This window comes from Peromyscus leucopus, chromosome 10 (genome assembly GCF_004664715.2).
Source record: "Peromyscus leucopus breed LL Stock chromosome 10, UCI_PerLeu_2.1, whole genome shotgun sequence".
NCBI classification, from domain to species: domain Eukaryota; kingdom Metazoa; phylum Chordata; class Mammalia; order Rodentia; family Cricetidae; genus Peromyscus; species Peromyscus leucopus.
Window position 1 is genome coordinate 22,372,647 of NC_051071.1, and position 20,014 is coordinate 22,392,660.

The following is a 20,014-nucleotide window of genomic DNA, read 5'->3' on the forward strand; positions in this document are numbered from 1 at the left end:
GTTCTTATTGCTTCAGTTTTTATTGCTTCAAAGTCGTGTGCTTCTTATTGCTTCCTGCCAAATCCTTTCCACTCATAACTTGATTTCCTGTCCAGGCACCTCTTCTGAATTTTAAGCTCAGATACTGAAAGGTCTACCGGATATTTACTCTTAGATAAGAAGGTATCGGAAATTTAATTCCCAAACTGAATGCTCTGTGTCCTCCATCTCTCCTGAGCCAAAGCTGGTCTCATCTGCTGTGTTCTGTTAGTCCATAACTACAGTCTACTGCCCTTGGGTTTCATGCCCAAGAATGCATCTCTGCGCTTCCTTCTTCCCCAGAGACTTCCCGATGTGTGTACATGGACTCGCGTGCATACATATGCATGTGTATATCTCAGACTTGTCTGCCTTTCTTATCTCAACATTCTTCCCTCTCCAGGCCAGCCTATAGTCTGTTTCTCCTAGATTTCTGAGCTTTCCTTCTCTCAGGAAAGCAGAGAGACTGCCACTCTACCCTCTCTTGCCTCTGGATTCCACACATGAGCCACAGTGAGGTTAAACATAAGTAAGCCAAGGGAACCGCTTTCTAGAGTACTCCAATGTCTTCCATTGCTGTTGAGGGGTGCACAGTATGTATGCAGTGTGGCTTGCAAGGCGCATCGTGGGTGGTCTTTGGAGTTGGCTTTCTTTGCGGCCTGGAAGGGCTTGGGGCTCCGCTGATTCCCACCAGGGCCCTCCGCTTGACTCTTCCCTTGCTGAGAACTACCACTTCTCAGGCCTCAGTGGAGACTTGAAGTGTGGGGCACCTTACAACAGGTCCCTGTGCAACTAACTATCTTGGCATGCTTTTCCCCCCATCTTTCCTCAATAATTCTTGGGGGAATCTGAAATATCCTCAGTGTCACCCAGATTCTCTCCCAAGTCTCGGTTCTGACTGTATGAATCCTTGGGTCCAAGCCCACTCCCAACCCCCATTCCTGCCCCTACTGTGGAGTGCAGACAGCTCTACCCAACCTGTGGCAACTACCTAAAAAATTGGTAGAAACAGACAGCACTAAAAAAAAAAAATACACTAATCACAAAGATAGAAATCTGACTCTGTAGTCAGCCACAAAATAGCGCTGGTGACTCCAGCCATTTCATATCTTTATTAGGCCAGAAACTAGGCCTGGACGCCAGTCCTCCCCCGGTTGCCCATACACAATCTCACACTCAATCTGTTCTTTGTTCCCGATGGCCCAAGTTGGTCACCTGCCTGGAAGGCCAGCGCTTAGTGCTGCTCTGTGGGCTGTCCCCATGTGCCTTCTTCTCAATGACACTTCCTTGGCTCTCCTTTATGCACCCATGAAACTCTGTCAGCTTGGATTTCCTGAAATTAATCAAAATCTCATTCCTTATACTGTCGCCTGTATCACAAGTGTCAAGGGGCTGGGAAGGAAGGCAAGCAGATGGGTTCAGCCCATGGTCTAGCTCTAGAGACTCCAGGAATATGCTGGCAGTTTGAAGGCTCTGGGCAGAGAGAAGGGCCTTCTGTAGGACAGCCTTTTCCTGACACAAGGCTTGGAGTTGTGGAATTACCTAGCGGGGCTAACAACATGAATTTGAGGCTATGTGAAGAAGCGTAGATGGTAGGATTATGCAGTAAGAAAGACCCATGCTGTCAGGGCTTATTGGAAATCAGGCTCAACCAGAGGAGCTTTCTTGGGAGCCCAAAGGAGAGCTGCACCCCAACCCCCAAGCACGTGTGCTTTCTCTAGACTTCCTTGACCTTTATACCATCAGAAATTAAAGTTTAACCAGAATATGAGGCTAAAATGCAAGGACGTAGCAATGCGTCGGTGCCAAGCTTCAGAGATAGTAACTGCCCAGGCACCAAGTTCACAGCTGAGCTGCCTCCTCCTCCTCCTCCCCCTCCTCCTCCTCCTCCTCCTCCCCCTCCTCCTCCTCCTCCTCCTCCTCCTCCTCCTCGGTTGGCAAAGCTGGACAGCCTCAAACGGCAGAGAGGAGCTGTGAAGACTCCAGATTCCCAGCAAGTAAGTGTTACACTTTGTCAGATCACAGTTGCTGGAAAGGCACTGTTTCTGTCAGAACTCTCGGGCTCTGCTTTACCGAATGTGTGCTGAAGGCGAGGCGCTCCTGAGAATGGGGACCGTGGATGACAAAATGCTTGCTCTTTTGCTGAAGTCTTGGCAAACCTCTCTGTTCTATTGTGACTGCAGAACTGTTACACATGTGTGTAGACATACAGGCTCTGCTGGAACTCGCACACAGTGGGCACGCGATGATGGCAGGCTTGCCGTTCAGCAGCAGACGAAGGCGACAAGGCGTCTCCTTCGAGATATCATGCACAACAAGGGGGAATCGGGCACTTCACTCCCCTAGGCCCCCTCATCTGTGAAATGGGTTTTTTAGTGGAATCTACCTTGCCAGGTTCCTGTGAAGATTAAACTCTCTATTCTGAACAAGTGCATCACATACAAGGAGATGATCCATCTGTATGAAGTCTTCCTTCCCTGAATAGTGTGTGGTTCTGTCAAGGGCTCTCTCCTTTCAGCTGCCCAGACAGTTTAATTTACATTACTAGTTACAATTCTCATTGAAAAGTAGACTCCCCCAGGCGGTGGTGGCACACGCTTTTAATTCCAGAACTCAGGAGGCAGATTCAGGCAGATCTCTGTGAGCTCCAGGCCACCTTGGCCGAGAGAGAGAGAGAGAGAGAGAGAGAGAGAGAGAGAGAGAGAGAGAGAGAGAGAATCCATGAGAAGAAATCATTGTGCATCTGTGTGAGTAAAAACAACTTCTGTGTGTTTGGCTGGTACCAGCCTCCATCAAAAACAGAATGAATGTTAAGCTCCGCTTGGCCAGCGCACTGTCTAAGGAGGAAAAGGAGGGGAAGATATGCTGCTTTCTCACGGTAAATGGAGATGAGATCGGAACTGCAAATACTTTCACTTCACAGCCTGGCATGTTCTGCACTGTCGTTTGGGGAAAGATGCATTTTGAAGTACTTTTTGGGGCCCAGGCACTATACTGGCTTCATATGAAGGTTCCTAAGAGTCCCTTAAATATTAAACTTGCATCAGCATTAAAGGAAAGCATCAACATTCAAAAGGTATTTCAAAGCCCTACTGGTTAGTGTTCTTCAGGGATGAAATCTTGCTATCTTCTGTATCGAATCGATGACCAACTATATTTTGCATTTATTCTTTATTTTTTCAATGCCAGCTCTTCTAACTAATCACTATAATTTTACTATACTTCAACTTCATAAAAGCTTTAGGAAAAAATGTCACAGAAGCTTAAGAAGGAAGCAATATACGTTTTTTTAAAAAATCAAGCTGTTGAATGCAGAGAGCTGGACAGAAAAGGTGGGACTGTGGGTAGGAGAATGAGATGGGGATAGAGAGAGTGGGAAGTACAGCCAGAAAGCCAGAAGGAGGGCAGGACCAGATTTGAGGTGAACAGTGCTGGGCTTTCAAGACAGCATGCAGCATGGGACCAATGCCATCAAAGCAACCCGGGCTAAACATCATCCTCAGGCAGGTCTCCCCCTAAGCCAGGGAGGGCTCATGCTCCCAGATCTGAAACAATCCCCTCACAGAACTCTGAGCTACCTCAGAAGGGACTCTGCCTGGAGGACACTCCCTTGGAGGGCTGAGGAAGAAAAGGAGGTTTTTCAGATTTGAATAAAGTTATTTGAGTAATCAACTCAATAATTGTAGTATATTGGTAAATTAAACGACAAAACATTCTACTCCATCGAGACTATAATACAGAAAGAAAGAGTCCAGAGAGACAGGAAGCTCTTGAAGAGAGTCCTTAAAAACTGTGATAAAGATGCTGAAGTGTAGCTCTTCACAGTTGACAGCTTCCGTGGCGGGGTGGGGGTGGGGGGTGGGGGGTGAGGGGTGGGGGCTGGGGGTGGAACTCAATTTTCTTTAAGGGGCTGGTCACTGGGAGTTTGACATATTCCAATGAGTATATGGGTAATACAAATTGGACTTCATGGCTTTTTGTTGTTGTTGTTGTTGTTTTGTTTGTTTTTTGGGTGGAGAGCACAAGGCTGTGAGAGTGGACCTGGGAAGAATGAGAAGTGAGTGTGATTGAGGCGCATGTATGAAATTCCCAAATAATTCATAAAAATATTATGTTGGGGGGAAGAGTATAATACAGTTCTAAACACATAGAAGTTCAAATACATACAAGAAATCTTAGTACAATTATAGGGAGAAATTATAAATAGGCAACCAGAATGGAAAATTCCAGCATGTCTATTACTTATAATTGTTTCTGTACCCATGAGGGATGGATCCTGGAACCCTGAGGATGCCAGCTCCCAAGATTTTTCTTTTTCTTTCTTTCTTTCTTTCTTTCTTTCTTTCTTTCTTTCTTTCTTTCTTTCTTTCTTTCTTTGTTTCTTTCTTTCTCTCTTTCTTTCTTTCTCTCCTTCTCTTCTCTCTCTCTCTCTCTCTCTCTCTCTCTCTCTCTCTCTCTCTCCTCCCTCCCTCCCTCCCTCCCTCCTCCCTCCCTCCCTCCCTTCCTTTCTTTCTTCCTCCCTCTCTCTCTCTTTCTCTCTTTGTTTCTTTTCTTCTCTCTTTTTTCCCCCCAAGACAGGGTTTCTTTGTGTAGCCCTGGTTGTCCAGGAACTCACTCTGTAGACCAGGTTGGCCTCAAACTCAGAAATCAGTGTGCCTGGAATTAAAGGTGTACACTACCGTAACCTTTACCCATGAATTTTCAAGTGCCTTTTTAAAACTGGCCTATTTAGCTTCCAACCTACAAGTACTACCTCCCCCCCATACCTGTGAATCCTCCCTAGGTTACATGCAATACCTAATAGCAGGTGAACATTTGTTAATACTCTATTGTACAGGGACTATGACAAGAAAAAAACATGTACATGTTCAGTGCAGATGTAATTTTAAAATACATTTCTGACCCTTAGATAGTCAAAGCCACAGCTGAGGAACCCACTAGTTTATTGGACACGTATGGAACCTTGCATCCAATAAATTGAAAATACAGTTCTCTCAAGTGTCCCTGAAATCAAATCCCCTCACCTCACAGCCAAGTACAAATGAGAGGAAGCCCAAGAGGCTGAAGCCTCAGTATCCCCTTCAAGGGCATGTTCCCAGTGATCCAGTTTCCAGTAGGTCAAAGCCTTAAGCTTCCACCACCTCCAAACAGCACCATTGATGGTGCAGGATGTAGGGGAGGGATGGCTGGGGCTCAGCCGATGATCTCTGGGGGACACTCCAGATTCGAACTACCTGTCGCTCATCACACCAACAGTTTGGATAAGGAGTGTTATATGGCTTCCTGTCTCGATACAAAAGCTGATTAACTAAAGCATTTATTAGAAGAACAAGAACAGACAGTCATTGCAGTACATTGAGCTCCATAGAGACAGCGCCGGGGCAAGCGAGAGCCGGACGGGCACCGGGCGACTCTGTGCCTCGCGGAGGAAAATCAAACATGAGCGAAGTAGATCCTAAGAAGCCAGGAGGCAAAATGTCCTCACACGCAATCTTTGTGCAAACTTGCAGGGAGGAACCGAAGAAGAAGCATCCGGATGCTTCTGTCAACCTCTCAAGAGTTCTCGAAGAAGCTCTCAGAAGGGTGGAAGACCACGTCTGCTAAAGAAAACGGGAAATTTGTAGACATGGCAAAGGCCGACAAGGCTCGTGATGAAAGAGAAATGAAAACCTACAATTCTCCGCAAAGGGGAGACCAAAAGAAGTTCAAGGACCCCAAGGCACCCAAGAGGCCTTCTTCGGTCGGCCTTCTTGTTCTCTTCTGAGTATCGCCCCAAATCAAAGAATGCCCTGGGTTATCCATCGGTGATGTTGCAAAGAAGCTGGGAGAGGTGTGGAAAAACACCGCTGCTGACGACAGGCATTCCTGTGAAGAGAAGGCAGCCGAGCTGAAGGAAAATACCAAAAGGATATCGCTGTCCACAGAGCTAAAGGAAAACCCGATGTGGCGAAGAAGGGGGTGGTCAAGGCTGAAAAGAGCATGAAAAAGAAGGAAGAGGAGGAGGAAGAGGAAGATGATGATGAATGAGTTGGTTCTAGCACAGTTTTTTTTTCTTGTCTATAAAGCATTTAACCCCCCTGTACACAACTCACTCCTTTTAAAGAAAAAAATTGAAATGTAAGGCTGTGTCAGATTTGTTTTTAAACTGCACAGTGTCTTGTGTGTGTGTGTGTGTGTGTGTGTGTGTGTGTGTGTGTGTGTGTAGTTAACACACTACCGAATGTGTCTTTAGATAGCCCTGTGCTGGTGGTGTTTTCAATAGTCACTAACCTTGTCTGGTACAGTCTGGGGGTTGTAAATTGGCATGGAAATTTGAAGCAGTTCTTGTTGGTGCATAGCACATATTAGTTATATGGGGACGGTAGGCTTTGTTTTGTTTTGTTTTGTTTTGTTTTGTTTTTTGCTTTGTTTTTTTCATCTTCAGTCGTCTCTGCCGCAGCTTATATGAAGATATTTGTTGTTCTGTCAACTGATACCACTCTTTAATTGAAAAAAAAAATGCAGCTGTTTTGTTGACATTCTGAATGCTTCTAAGTAAATACAATTTTTTTAAAAAAAAGAATAAGAACAGAAGAAAATCCAATATTGAATTTCCAGTTATAATTAATAGCAAAAAAAAAAAATTAGAAGCATTCCTTTCAAAGTCAGTGGGACCAGGCTGCTTGCTAAGTGCTTCTAACCAATATTGTTTAGGAGTAAGGGTTTTCAGGGCCAGGCACATGAGTAATTGCCGGTTGAAAGTATTCTGGTTGCCACGTCTTAAAGGGTAAAAAGTGTATCACTACCACAATGGAGTGAAAACAGATCTTTTTAATACAATTCAATTAGCGTTTTACACTAGCCTTGTGTTTAATGGGGGCAATAGCCACACTGCTTCAGTGTGTAAACAATCTATTCGAACTTTTAAACTAGATCGAGCACTCGTCTCTTCCAAAGGGTTGGCTGCACTCTGAGAGCTCCAGATGTAGCTGGGCCTGCCCTAGCATGCAGCAAATGCAGGCCAGAAAACAAGGAAAGGAAAGGCCAGGAAGAAGTGAGATCCTTACACTCACAGAAGGTATGACTGTTGACCTGGAAATCCACCAGAATTAATAAGCAAGATACTAAAATTTTAAAGAGAGCGTAGATAAGTGGTCAAGACCCAGGTTTCCCTATAAAACTGTCTCAACCCTGTCTGTTTCTAATAAACAGTTGTACTCTGGTGACCAACCACAAAGTTGTACTCACATACTCATGAGAACCCTGGATTCTATGTCTCACAAATACTTGCTTTTCTAAATTTTTTTCTTTCTTTCTTTCGTTCTTTTTCCTTTTCTTTTCTCCCCCCCACTCTTTTTTGTTTGTTTGTTTGTTTGTTTGTTTGTTTAAGATAGGGTTTCTCTGTGTATCCCTGGCTGTCCTGGAACTCACTCTGTAGACCAGGCTGGCTTCAAACTCAGATATCCACCTGCCTCTGCCTCCTGAGTGCTGGGATTAAAGGCGTGTGCCACCACTGCCTGGCCTTTTCTTATTTTCTTGTTCATAGCTGCTTACCCATAAGTAGGAAGATGCCTCTAAAGCCTCCCTCTAGTTTCTGGCTTTTGTAGTTTGAAGTACCAGTAAGGAAAAAAAAAAAAAAAAAAAAAAAAACCAACAATCAAACTGTATCTTTCATGGTTAGCTGAAAAAGTAAACCATTTAAGAAATCCTTTTTTGCTCCACTATCATGAAAGACATGCACCTCCGTTTCTTTTAGAAGCTCGCCCCTACTGGTCAGGATGGAGAGAGGAAAGCATCCAGCCCAGCTCATGTCCTTCCAAGTGGAGCACAGTTGTTGCAGTGTCTAGGACCCCACCCTTTCCATTTTGGTCTGCAATGTGCACCTGTCAATTTTCCACTCTCAGGGCTCTGTTTTCCTCCTCCTGGAATTTCTGTTCTATTTAACTACCCATGAGTCTATTTGCACCCAGCAGACCTCACCCCACACACTGCACACAGTACCATTGTGTTTGTGACCGGGGAGCATGTTGCTCCCCCCTCTCTCCACCCTCCAACCCCCACCTCGCTGCCACCATGATCTTCCTTCTCAGAACTCCACTGGCCTTTCTTAGACTTCCGCTTTTCCATTTCTATTTCAGAGTCCGAGACATGTGCTGGATTTTTATTACAGTGGCACCGAGTCTGGTCGCCTGTTAGAGAAGAATTCAAGTATTTATAACCTTGGCTGTTCCTATTCAGCACTGGTTTGTTTCCATTTAGGCTCACCTTCCTGTGTGGCTCTCCATAACCCCCCAGAGCTTTTGCCGGCTTTTGTTAGCTCGGTTCCTCTTGGTTTGCTTCAGTTGTAAATGCTGACCTCTCTGCTTTCACTGAGGTGCAAAAAGTGCAGTTCCCCCTCCCAGGTGGTGAGAGCAGATTCCAGGACAGGACCAGGACCTGGGACCTGCTGGCTGGACCCTATACCTCAGTGCCTTCCCATGCCACCCCGAATCTTATCCTTTCTACTCTTAAATAAATCGTAGGTATTTGGATTCTCTCATTCTTACCCGTTCAGCCTCCCATTTTCTCCCTGAGATATGCTGGTGAGTTTCTTCTATGCATGAACCTAAGACACATTCACGTTCTCCTTCAAACCTCAGAGAGCCCACATGTCCTTGGAACACACAAACATGGTCCCTGTGCTGTCCGGACGTCCCGGCCTCATCCCAAGCGATGCCATCACTTATCTTATTTTGTTGACTGATTTTTTTTTGGGGGGGCTAGTTTTTCGAGACAGGGCTTCTCTGTGTAGCCTTGACTGTCCTAGAACTCACTCTGTAGCCCAGGCTGGCCTCAAACTCACAGAGATCCGCCTGCCTCTGCCTCCTGAGTGCTGCAATCAAAGGTGTGTACTTTGTTGACTAATTTTTAAGAATAGAAACAGTTTATATACCATTGGGGTAAGCTGGGCGGGGATGGCACATGCCTTTAATTACAGCACTTCGGAGGCAGAAGCAGGTGGAGCACTCTCTCTGTGAGTTCGAGGCCAGCCTGATCTACAGAGTGAGTTCCAGAACAGCCAGGGCTACACAGAGAAAACCTGACTTGAACTCCTCCAATACTAATACTGATACTGATGATGATGATGATGATGATGATGATGATGATGATGATGATGTTGGGGTAATGTTTCCATACATGTATGCATTGTATAGTACTTAAATTAGGTTAAACATGCCTATATCCTCAAATGTCTGTCTGCAGCTGTGTGGTTTTCAGTAAGTTCCCTGACCTCCCTGAGGTGGTCTCCCCATCTGTAAGTTGGTGCTGGGGAGAAAGGGGTTGTGAGGCTCCGGGAACCCATGGGAAAAGGCTAGAAGAGAAGCTTTGAGTGCCTGAATGCCACATGCTATCAGGGCAAGTCTCAGGGTTTCACTTTGTCCACGGACCTCGTCTCCAGAGGCTTCTGCCTGGGTGCCTTGGCTTCTTGTATGCAGCCAGTTTCCCCCCGCCCCCCCCCCCCCCCCCCCCGACCCTGCTCTGGGTAGAGCTCTGTGTCTTCTCACGGGCCTGATCTTCCTAGAATTCAGTGTGTATAGCCATCTTTCCTGTCCCCGTGCTCCTGGCCAGTCCTCCCTGATCAGGGACTCCTCTTCTTCATAAGACTATGGGCAACAGTGAGGTTGAGCTGGGGAGGCATCAGTCTCAGGCTATCTATCCAGGTTGTTTGTTGACGGCCTTTCCCACCTCACTGTGGCTTTCTCCGGTAGTCTAGGAAACCTGGGGGTGGGTGGAATTGCCAGCCTCCTGCCCATTCAGCTAGGCTCTGCTGATGATGGCACCAGGTGCTAGGGAGCTCCATCTGTGCAGATAGACCTAATCTCCTTACATCCTCCATTGCGGGTATGGCTGCTGTCTGCACCGGTAGTAAGGGGAGTTGCCTGTGCTGGGGCCAAGGTCCCTCACCCATGGCCAGCAACCATGTGCTGGCTCCCCTGGCCACACCACGTCTTGTATATTCTGCTGCTCTGGAAGCCACTGCCTCTGTCCCAAAGGTGTCTGTGAAGAGATCGTGCTGGGGCCACGTCACAAATGGTCAGTTCTCCTTGGAGAATTCCTGACTCTAGACTGTATACAGACCCTGACATGGTGCGTGTGTGTTGGATATGCAACTGTATATGTGTGTATATGTCAGTGTATGTATATGCCTGCATATGTGTACATTTTATGTGTACACATGCGTGAGCATAGTGATTGCATGCATACATTTGTATTGGTGTGTGTGTACACATGCATGCACATTTTTGTGTGTGCCTCTGTGTGTGTGCTCTCTGTGCATGTGTGTATGTGTTCTCTGTCCATATGTGTGTGCCCTTTGTGCATGGGTGGGTACCATCTATACATGTGTGTGCTCTCTCTACGTGTGTGTATTGTCTATGCATGTATGTGTCTCTGTGCGTGTGGATGTGTTCTCTGTTAATGTTTGTGTCCACTCTATGCATATGTGTGCCCTCTATACACCTGGACAATGTGGGTACCCTTTATGCATATGTGTGTGCTATTTGTGTGTGTATATGTTCTCTGTGCATGTGTCTGCTCTCTTTGCATGTGTGTATACTCTATTAATGGGTGTGTGCACTAGGTGTGCCCTCTGTAAACGTGTGGGTGCCCTTTATGCATATGTGTGTGCCCTCTCTTGATGTGTGTATGTTCTTTGTACATATCTTTGCTGTCTCTGCATGTGTGTATACTCTGTATGCACGTATGCGCGTATGGTCTTTGCACTTGTGTGTTCTCTGTGTGTGTGTTCTCTGCACATGTGTGTCTGTGGTTCTGATAGAAGCTTCTGCATGGTGCTGCTGTTCAGAACGGGCTCTTCTTCCACCCTTCCTTATCTGCATGGCCCAGGCTCCCGTTCTAGATTCATATGGTGATGTGTTCCCCTGACAAAGTCACACTGGTTAGCAGGATGTATGGTCTGCCTCTTCTCACTCACGCCTACCCACTGGACAGAAGTGTACAGAGCCCAACGCAGTTTGGCTGGTGGTTGGCCAAAGGGCCCGGGACTGTTTTTGGAAGGAGTCGAGTGAGCTTTAGGTTTGGCCCTCTTAGTCCCTGACAGCCCCTGCGTCAGGCAGCATCCCAGTGGTCCCCAGGGATGAGGCAGGGCCTGAGCCGGACTTCTCCCTTAGAATGGAGCCTGAGGTTTGAGTTGCTAGGAGTCTCCAGTAGCACTGACCCCTAGTCTAGGTCCCACACAGTGACAAGGAACCCAGGACCCACCTCTCCTGGGCCTCTCTCTGTGCCTCATTGTTCCCTCTCTGCCCCGCTGGGCTCCATCCTGTGGAGCAGGAGGCATACAGGGAGAGGAGCAGGAGAGGCTCTGGGTAAATAAGACAGAGAAAGCTGCTGATTGGCTTCGGGAGGCGGACACTTTGTCTACATAAATGGCAATCGCATCCTCTGTGCCTTTTAACTGTCACCAAGGAGAGAGAGAGAGAGAGAGAGCAAGAGAGCGAATAGAGAGGAGGCGACTCCAGCTGCCTGTGAGTACAGCTCTTTGTCTACATGGCTCAGGGTCAGACCCCAGCACCCACTTCTGGCCGACAACGACCCGGGGCTGGAATGGGAGTCTGTGGCTGGTTTTGGTCATGGTGTCTTTCTAGGGATAGAGATGCTGCTGGTTGAGAAGGCTAGGTGTCCAACATCACAGGTGGCAGAGCTGCTAAGGGAACTTCCTGAGAAATTTGGTACCAGCCTCTGCCTGCCTATTTTGAATCATTTCTATATGAGCCCAGCAGAGAATCGGGACTTCTGGGGGCTTTTAAGCCCTTGTTATTTGAACTATTGCAGTAAGTGGGTGGGCTGGCTTTCAGGAGACTCCTCTACCTGTGGGATAGAAAGTGAGAAGGTGACTTTGGGGCCACAGACCTGGGTGTGGTTTGCAGGTGAAGGAGAACTAACAACAGTCTCCCACAAGTTGTAGTAGCCCTATTCTTAAAGGGTTGGGCACACGATAGACTCACAATACCTGAGAGCTCTGTTGTAGATGAGCAAGGCAGCCACAGTGGGAAGGTGACCCTACTCCGCCCTCCGCATCCTCTTGGCTCCAGTTTCCAAGGCAACTTCAGTCAAGTTACCTGGGTTTTCCTTTTATTTGCTTTTTTTTTTTTTTTTTCTTCAAAGGCTTCCAGTTCTGCTCCTTATACACAATTGCTTATTTGGAAACACCATGTTTCCCCTCCAAAACAGGATCAAAGTAAAAGTGACAATCTCAGGAAAGCTGGCCTCCTTTGGAACTTTCAGGGGTGCCAGAGGGAAGCAGACTTCGTTCAGGGTCACCCCAAGCTCAGCCACAGTCTGCAGAGTCCTGGATCAGGACATCCTAGGACAACGAAGAACTAGCCAGGGAAGGGTATCTGGATGTCTGCAGAGAGACAAGACATTGTCATCTGTGACAGCATCCTTTCCTCTTTCCTGGGCACATGGTCTGTGGGCCTCCACACAGGGATTGTGCTAATAAGATAAAGAAAATTAAATTCTCCTTTAAACCTCCACACATACAAGAAATGTCCAGAGATCTAGTTCCGTTTTTTCCCCCCTGCTCTTGGAGCTATTAATTATCATGAAGGCTTTACCTTGAACTTTTGCAAACTCATCTTATGTCTGGTGTTAAGTTTGAGGAAGTGCCAGGGAGGCAATGCTCCCAGGTATTTTAAAACAATCCTAACGTTCTCTTCCCATTCATAGGCATTTTGGCAGGAAGACCCTCGGGGCACAGATGTACCTCGAAAGCAAGTAGACCAGGTTCCTAGGGAAGGTTAAAATCCCACAGACTGAGTGACAAGAGGCGAGAAGGGGCGGGCTTGCCCCTTTCTGCTGAGAGGCCCACGTGTACGAGCTGCTGTGGATCTGTGCAGGTGTAGGCAAGCCAACTGCTGTCCCCCACCCACTCGCTTACTTCGGAAGGGCAGGTAATTGCACTGCTCTACAGAGCTGATGTGCAAATGGAGGGAATGGAGGACAGCAGAGTTAGTCCAGCCTGTTCCCATGGAGATGCACCCAGGAGGGTACCCGGGCAGCATGGCTGCTCAGTCCTCTTGCTGAAGCTACTCTTCTGGTCTCCAATCAGAACCCTGGTGGCATAGGCAGAACCCCTGCAGCTGCACTTGGGGCTGTAGGCAACATCTCCATCAGTCCCGGCAGGAGACCTTGTTGGAGTCCATCTGTGCCTCTCAGGCTACAGAGAGAGGGTAGGATGTTCAGGCCAAGGGCTGAATGGGAAGAGGCTGGTTTTGGAAGGAAAGAGGACTTGCTGACTGTGTGACTTTGGTATAGCGGTAGTAATAATCCTCACCTTACAGGGTTACTGGGTATTAAATAAGATACTGTGAATACCATGTGCTTAGCGGAAGGTTAGGAAATACTGATTTGTTTGGTTTCTCGGACAATAGAATGTGACAACCAAATGTCAGTGTATTCTCAGAAGTGAATGTGGAAGAGCCTGAAATACAGGGTTCCTAGCAACACAGTGACAGGCCAGCCAACGCGCAGTCCAAGGGATAATGAGGAATTGAGAAGCCAATGTTTACCACTGACCTCATTCGTGAGAGAAAATTGAGACTACCAGAAGCGGGTACCAAAGGGCACCAAATAGACTCACAATGCCAGGTGTCTGTGTTTGCAAAGACAATAAACCAATATGAGACTATTACCAAGAGGCAGCCACTGGAACAAACCTGAGGAGTCTCGGGCCTATAGGAAAGGCAAGTGGCCTGTGCTCTTTTGCCACAGGGCAAAAGCAAAAAGAGGATGCATTGAGGGGAAGACATAGAGTAGGGGAAAAGCATTCCTTTTGCGAAAAACTCTTGGGGGTGATGTCAAATAAAATAGGAGCAAAGGAGGAAGTTTCAAATGAAAATCACCTGACACTTCTTTGGTAAACCTTAAAAAGTAGCAAATATCCCTGTCTCGAAAAACAAACAAACTAAACAAAATAAAAGTAGCAAACATGAATAAAAACAGGAAGATTTCAATGTTTTTACATTTGAAATTTGAGTGGATGAGAAAGGCTAGCTCAGATGCATGTTTATATTGTCTGTATGTAGAGCTAAGCTTTCTACAGCATTGTAACTTTTCTGGGAAGAATTAAGCAATATGGAAAAAAGAATTGTACAACTCACACCTGTTTTGTGCACTGGGAGAATTCATAGCCTATAGGGACATCCTTGATGATGTCACCTGCCCTGTGATGCTTCAGTTCCTCCATCTGACCCTTGGCCGTACCAGTCCTAACATCAGGTGCCTGCTGGCCAGGGTAGGATGGATGACAGTAAAGTAACTTTGAGGTCTCAGTTTTGGTTGTGTTCTGTTTTTGCACATAGACATGTAGAGAAAGTCAAGTGCAAAAAAAAAGTCTTTGTGCCAAATATTCTTTTTCCTTTGAAAGTCACAAATGTTATGAATTTGTCCAGGTTTCTCTAACTTCGGTCACACAGTGCGGTGACAGAGATATGGTTAGAAATAGTATTTCCCCGGGAGAACATAGCTGAAAATCATTATTTAAACTCCATGCATTGTCAGCCAGGAAAATGCTTAGATGCATCACGGTGGTTATGAAACAGGAAATGAGAAAGAAACAGCGGCTCTTTTCATGTCTGCAGAAGGGTAAGGGTAGGGCACCCTGGCAGGCTTTGAGCATCTTGTGGCATCATTACAGTTCTGTGTGGAGCTGGGATTGTGGCTCTCTCACAGATTGGAAATAGAGTTCAAAGGGCTGTGGCTTATGGCCTCTAAGCTCCTGTGCTGAAGTTTCACCACAGGACACGGTAGTCTTAGGAAGCGATGCCTTATGAGGCGCTTTGGTCAAAAGGATACAGTCTGGGAAGATGGCCACAGCACCCCTGAGAAGTCCTAAGGTGAGGCCCTGTTCCTTTCTCCAAAGACACTGCAAGAAGTCAGCAGTGTGAGCCTGGGAGAGGCACCTCACCAGAAAGCAAACATGATTTCTGCAACTTTGCAAAGCCACTGTGTGTGGAATGTAAGCCATCTGGTTTACCACATCTTCTGCAACAGCACAAATGGACTGAAGTGTGAGGGCCTGACCATGGTTACATTTCCACAAGTGCTACCCAGGCCCACTCACATTTTGCTTCCCTTTGTGATGAGCATGGCCTCTCACCAACTAAGGTGCCTTCGTAGCTGCTGTGCTATTGTGCCTTGGGAGGCATTTGGGAATCACGACTGTGTCTGAAGCCCGGGAAATGGTTGGGCTTCACGTTCTGATGCTGCTTTAGGCCACTTTTCTAGAGACTGTCAAGCAATGGGCATTTGCAACAACTGTTAGGATGCTAAGAACCTGTGTTTGAGTCCAGTGATAGTAGGAGTCAGACTGCCTGAGTTCGGCTGAAACGTGACCTTGCTAGGAGTCAGCCCCTCAGTGCTTCACCCTTCTTATTTGTTAAGAATCCTGACAAGGTTCTCAGCGACAGCGGAGTGTCCACCAAGCACCCATATGTTGTCCTGGACTCCAGAATGGAGTTATTGGCAGGGGACAGGAGCTCTTGTGGGAGGTCCTCGGGTCACTGGGATCATCCCTGCAAAGGAGATTGTGGGACGACATGAAGTGGCCAGAAATACAAGTCACCCACAGATAGGCCCACATCAGACATGAGCGTAGACTTGAGCTCTATGCTCTGGCTCCGTATTCCCCTTCTCTGAGTTTTAGAGCTTCTGTGGTTAGTGCAGCCCTCTTCTCAAGACTGGAAAGGAAACGGTGGCTCTAGAACAGCGGACTTTCCACTCTGTAAAGGGAAGTTTGTGAGTCGTAGGGCAGAAATGCAAGCCAGATAATGTGAAAGGGTGGCCTCGAAAGCCAGAAAACGAGATACTTCTGCCCAGTGAATTTTCCTTTCACTTGAAACACTAGAACACACAACTTCGCTTCTAGTGTAGTCGTAGAACAGGCTGTGGTTTGTAAACTGGGGAAGTGGGGGCAGAAAGATCAGAAGGGCAAGGCCAGCCTGAGCTACGTAGTGAGTCCCAATCTAGCCTGAGAGGCAGAAGGTACAGAGGAGGGGAGGGGCGGGCAGGGGAGAGGAGAGGAGAGCATTCCCACATTTCTCCCTGCTTCCCCTACACAATGCTTCCCCGATTACTAATAAAAGTTTTTACTGAGTGTGGACTCTGCTGCAGGCCCTCAGCATGTGGCCTCTTTTCATCCTGCCGATGGCACTCCTGGGGGTACTTTCATGCCTGTTTGCCTTTGCAGGAGCTGACAGGAAACCTTAGAAAGGTTGAAGGTTGAAGGCTCCATGGTAACTAAAGAAGTACCCTTGACCTTGGGTCGCCTGACACTGGCACATACCAAGGCTGCTCTTAAGCCAATTTGGACTGTTCCTGTGCTTCACGGTCACCAGCAAAAATGTTCACCAAAAGTTCATTTAAAAACACGCCACTTAGCCAGCAGCTTAGGAGTTTAAAAAGACTCAGGGGACTTGGGGTTTTGTTGCTGTTGTGAGGTAAAGCATCAGATAGTCATTCTTCAAATTATTAGAGATTTCTCATGGCTAGAAACCTTGTTATGGTCTTGGATGGAAGCGTGGAAAATGTGAAATGCTAGGCAAGACTGCGAATGGGTGCTGGGAACCTTGCCGCCCTTCCCCCAGCTCGCAGGAGCTCCCTCCCCGGAACACACCATGGTAGGACGTGAGCTTCAGGTTTGCGGCCAAAATTCTTCACCAAGGTCCCATGGAAGCAGGATTCCTATACTACTACCTCCGACAACTTGTAAGAATGTCAGTAGGGGCCTGGACTGGGCTCTGGGAAAATGGCTATGGCAGAGGAGTCCAAGAAATGAAATTGCAGAGAGGAAAAGCTGTAGCCTGGACATGGTGAAAATGATCCAGATCGGAGGCCAGATGAGGCTGTGGTTGCCGGCCTCACTCCAGCAGCTATGACTCTCCCAGAGGTGTGAATGACCTGGTGTTTAAGTTGTCGCAAAAGCAGGGCAGGGTCCAATATAGAACAGAGCAGAAATCAAATGTTTAGAAGGCCAAACTGACTCATTCACTTATTTATTCATCCATTCATTCTCAGTTACCAAAGGACAGCAGTCGGATGGTAAATTACAACAATAATAATAACTTCTTAACAGAGGGTTGATTGGGAATCCTGAGAGAGTTCAAGGGGAGTTCATATTTTCCTGAAGCCCATGGGTATGGAGTTGTGTTGACTGTCACTGATATAATAAAACATCCACGGGGGGGGGGGGGGTGTGCCTGGCTCACCACACATGCACCAACGATGGTGGGGGGCTGCATGCGAAAGCCATGCAGGGCAGCTGCTGCCGAGACAGATCAGGTTGTGTCAACAGAAACCCTTTCAGGGGTCTGGAGAAGTAGAGACCGTTGCCCTTATCACAGTCTACATCTTCCAGCTAATATTTGCCCAGCTCGGAGCCATGAATATCAGACAGCTCTCAAGTGAGTGTGAGAGTCTCTCGAGGCTGTGCTCTAAGTACCTTCTGCAAAGGTTTCAATGGGAAATAATCTTCAAATAAATGACAGGATGGTTTGAAAAGAATAACCAGGTATTATATTACAGTTTGCCTAGGAATATTTCCTTTCATAGTGAGTTGGGGCGTGCTTGTTTGTTTTTTCCTTGGCATATCCTGCTTTGTCCGTAAAACTGTCTCATTCCCAGTAGAAAGACCCCACTGGCGCTTCAGAGAGGCTGTGGGTCTCTCAGCTTTGTAAGGCTTCCCTTCTCAAGACCTCAGCTTTCTGCAACGCTTGTACTCTCCTCGGCAGGACGAACAGTCTGCAAAAATGGTTCCTTTTAGGCGACTATAAAAAAATCACATACCAGGTCCAAATCATAAGGGGGAATTTGTGAGATTTTTGCCATATAAAAATTAAAGCTCTTATAAGACCTCTTTATTCTGACTCTTATAAATCAGAATAAAATCATCCCAAATTAGGTCAGGCCTAAAGGAGGAAAATGTCATAAAACATATCACAGATACAGGCGTAGAAGTTTTAATATGTTAGGATCCTTGCAATTAAATTAAAAAAAATAGCTAATATCCAAGTGGAAAAAATATAATGAATAAGCAATTCATAAATGAAGAAATCCAAACGTCAAAGAAGCATCAGAACACTATTTGATTTCAATAGTCAGCGTTAAAAGAGAGCCATTCATGATTCTGAGACGGTTAAAGTTTAAAATTAACCTCAGGAACTGCACAGCACTCCCCATTAGAAGAGTAACTTGATAAAATAGTGTGCTCAGGGAAACTTGGCAGTATAATTTAAAAACACTAAAGCCATATATCTCTAGAAAAGTACTAAAAAAAACATTTTAAAAAATGCTTTCCACTTTTAGGATTTTTTTTAAAATCTAAAACAAACAAACAAATGAAAAAAACGTGCAGGAACAGATAAGAGGTACAATTTGCAGTTGTAAGGAAAAGCTGCTACAGTAATTGCCTGTCATTTACAGAGTAATACAGTTCAAGACCTCCAGAGGCTACCTACCGGGAACTAACCACAGAAATGTATCCTAAGCATACATACCGGTGATGAAGCTCATTTAATAAATGAGACACAGAAAGAAGTTAACGATACCTAAAATGTAACAAAGCAGTTACTGCATTAGTACAAAGCTTACTTGAACGAAAGAACTGGTATGTTGTGATAGCTACCAAGGGACTAACAGGCAGGTAGTATTTACAGTGGAAAAACACTGTACTAAGGAATGATTCAGGTACGGGGTGACATGGAACAGGAAGGCACAGATGTCATCATGTTATTCAGAATTATGCACCATTTAAAAATTGCACATATTTTTCATTTAATGTTTTTGGATTGTAGTTGATGGCAAGTAACTGAAACCCCAGAAAATGAAACTGCAAACGATGGGCAGCTACGATAGCTGACAGTTCTTGAGTGGTTGTTTAGTACCACTGTTCAAAGCTCTTCCTATGCATTTACTCAAAATTCACAATTAAATTCATATGGCGGTGCTATCATTATCTTGATCTTTGTTTTCTTTTTTTTCCTTTTTCTTCTCTCTCTCTTTTTTGTTTTTGTTTGTTTTGTTTTTGTTTTGTTTTGTTTTTCGAGACAGGGTTTCTCTGTGTAGCTTTATGCCTTTCCTGGAACTCACTCTGTAGTCCAGGCTGGCCTCGAACTCACAGAGATCTGCCTGCTTCTGCCTCCCGAGTGCTGGGATTAAAGGCGTGCACCATTGTTTTTCTGTTAAGGAAAACAAGGGTTAGTTTGGTAGCAATTCATGTAGTGTGTTAGTATATAGCCAAGTCAGGATCTGAGTCTGAGTAGGTCAGCTCTTAACCCTGAGCATCAGCCCTGAAATTCACCACCACCACCACCACTACCACTACACACACACACACACACACACACACACACACACACACACTCCTTTCCATTAACAGAACGGGAAACAGGTAATGATGGTAATATTCCTCAACAGAGGTACAACGTCTGACTGTGGCCCAGTCACAGTGTGTAGTAATGCCTTCACGAGAAGGCACACAACAGAAGTGCATTTATCAGTATGATTTCCCTCCTGTTGCTAGTTTAGCACTTGCTGTTGCTAGAATTTAAATCTTATCTTTTGTGCCATCATCTCCCAAGCACTCAGGGCTGAACTGTGCGCCCAAATGGTAACTCTGAAGTGGGGGCTGGGCCCACTATAAATTGTGCCTGTGTGTTGTCCCTTCAGCAGAGAACACTGGAGGAAGGAAAACCCTGATCAGGCAGGTTGTTCCTGGATACCAGCTATCACCTAACCCAGCCTTAAGTCAGCTTAAGCCTAGTTTGACAAAGAAGCTCTGCTGAGCCTACTGGGCGGATATTACGAGTATCTAATCAGATTCATCTCCTTCCACCCTTGGTATCTGATCCAGCTTGCTACCTCCCAACCCCAAGACTAACTCCCATGCTCTCAGTAATTTTTCTTGCCCACTGGTCTTACTAGCTGCTGTCATGGTTGTCCTTGGTTGTTATTTGGTTGG

The 20,014-nt window shown here is 46.2% G+C and overlaps 1 protein-coding gene and 1 pseudogene across 2 annotated transcripts in view; both read left to right on the forward strand.

Moving 5' to 3' along the window:
- The first annotated feature begins 1,920 nt into the window (after positions 1 to 1,920).
- Positions 1,921 to 20,014, forward strand: part of Ddc (dopa decarboxylase) — an 87,272-nt gene continuing 69,178 nt past the window's right edge. The window contains exon 1 of one of the 2 annotated variants that reach the window (XM_037208972.1): positions 1,921 to 2,015. The gene's annotated coding sequence lies outside the window, so the exon portion shown is untranslated. Of the gene's footprint in view, positions 2,016 to 11,367; positions 11,523 to 20,014 lie in introns of those variants that run through there. The other variant, XM_028882965.2, reaches the window with a different exon arrangement.
- Positions 5,334 to 6,139, forward strand: LOC114702507 (annotated as a pseudogene).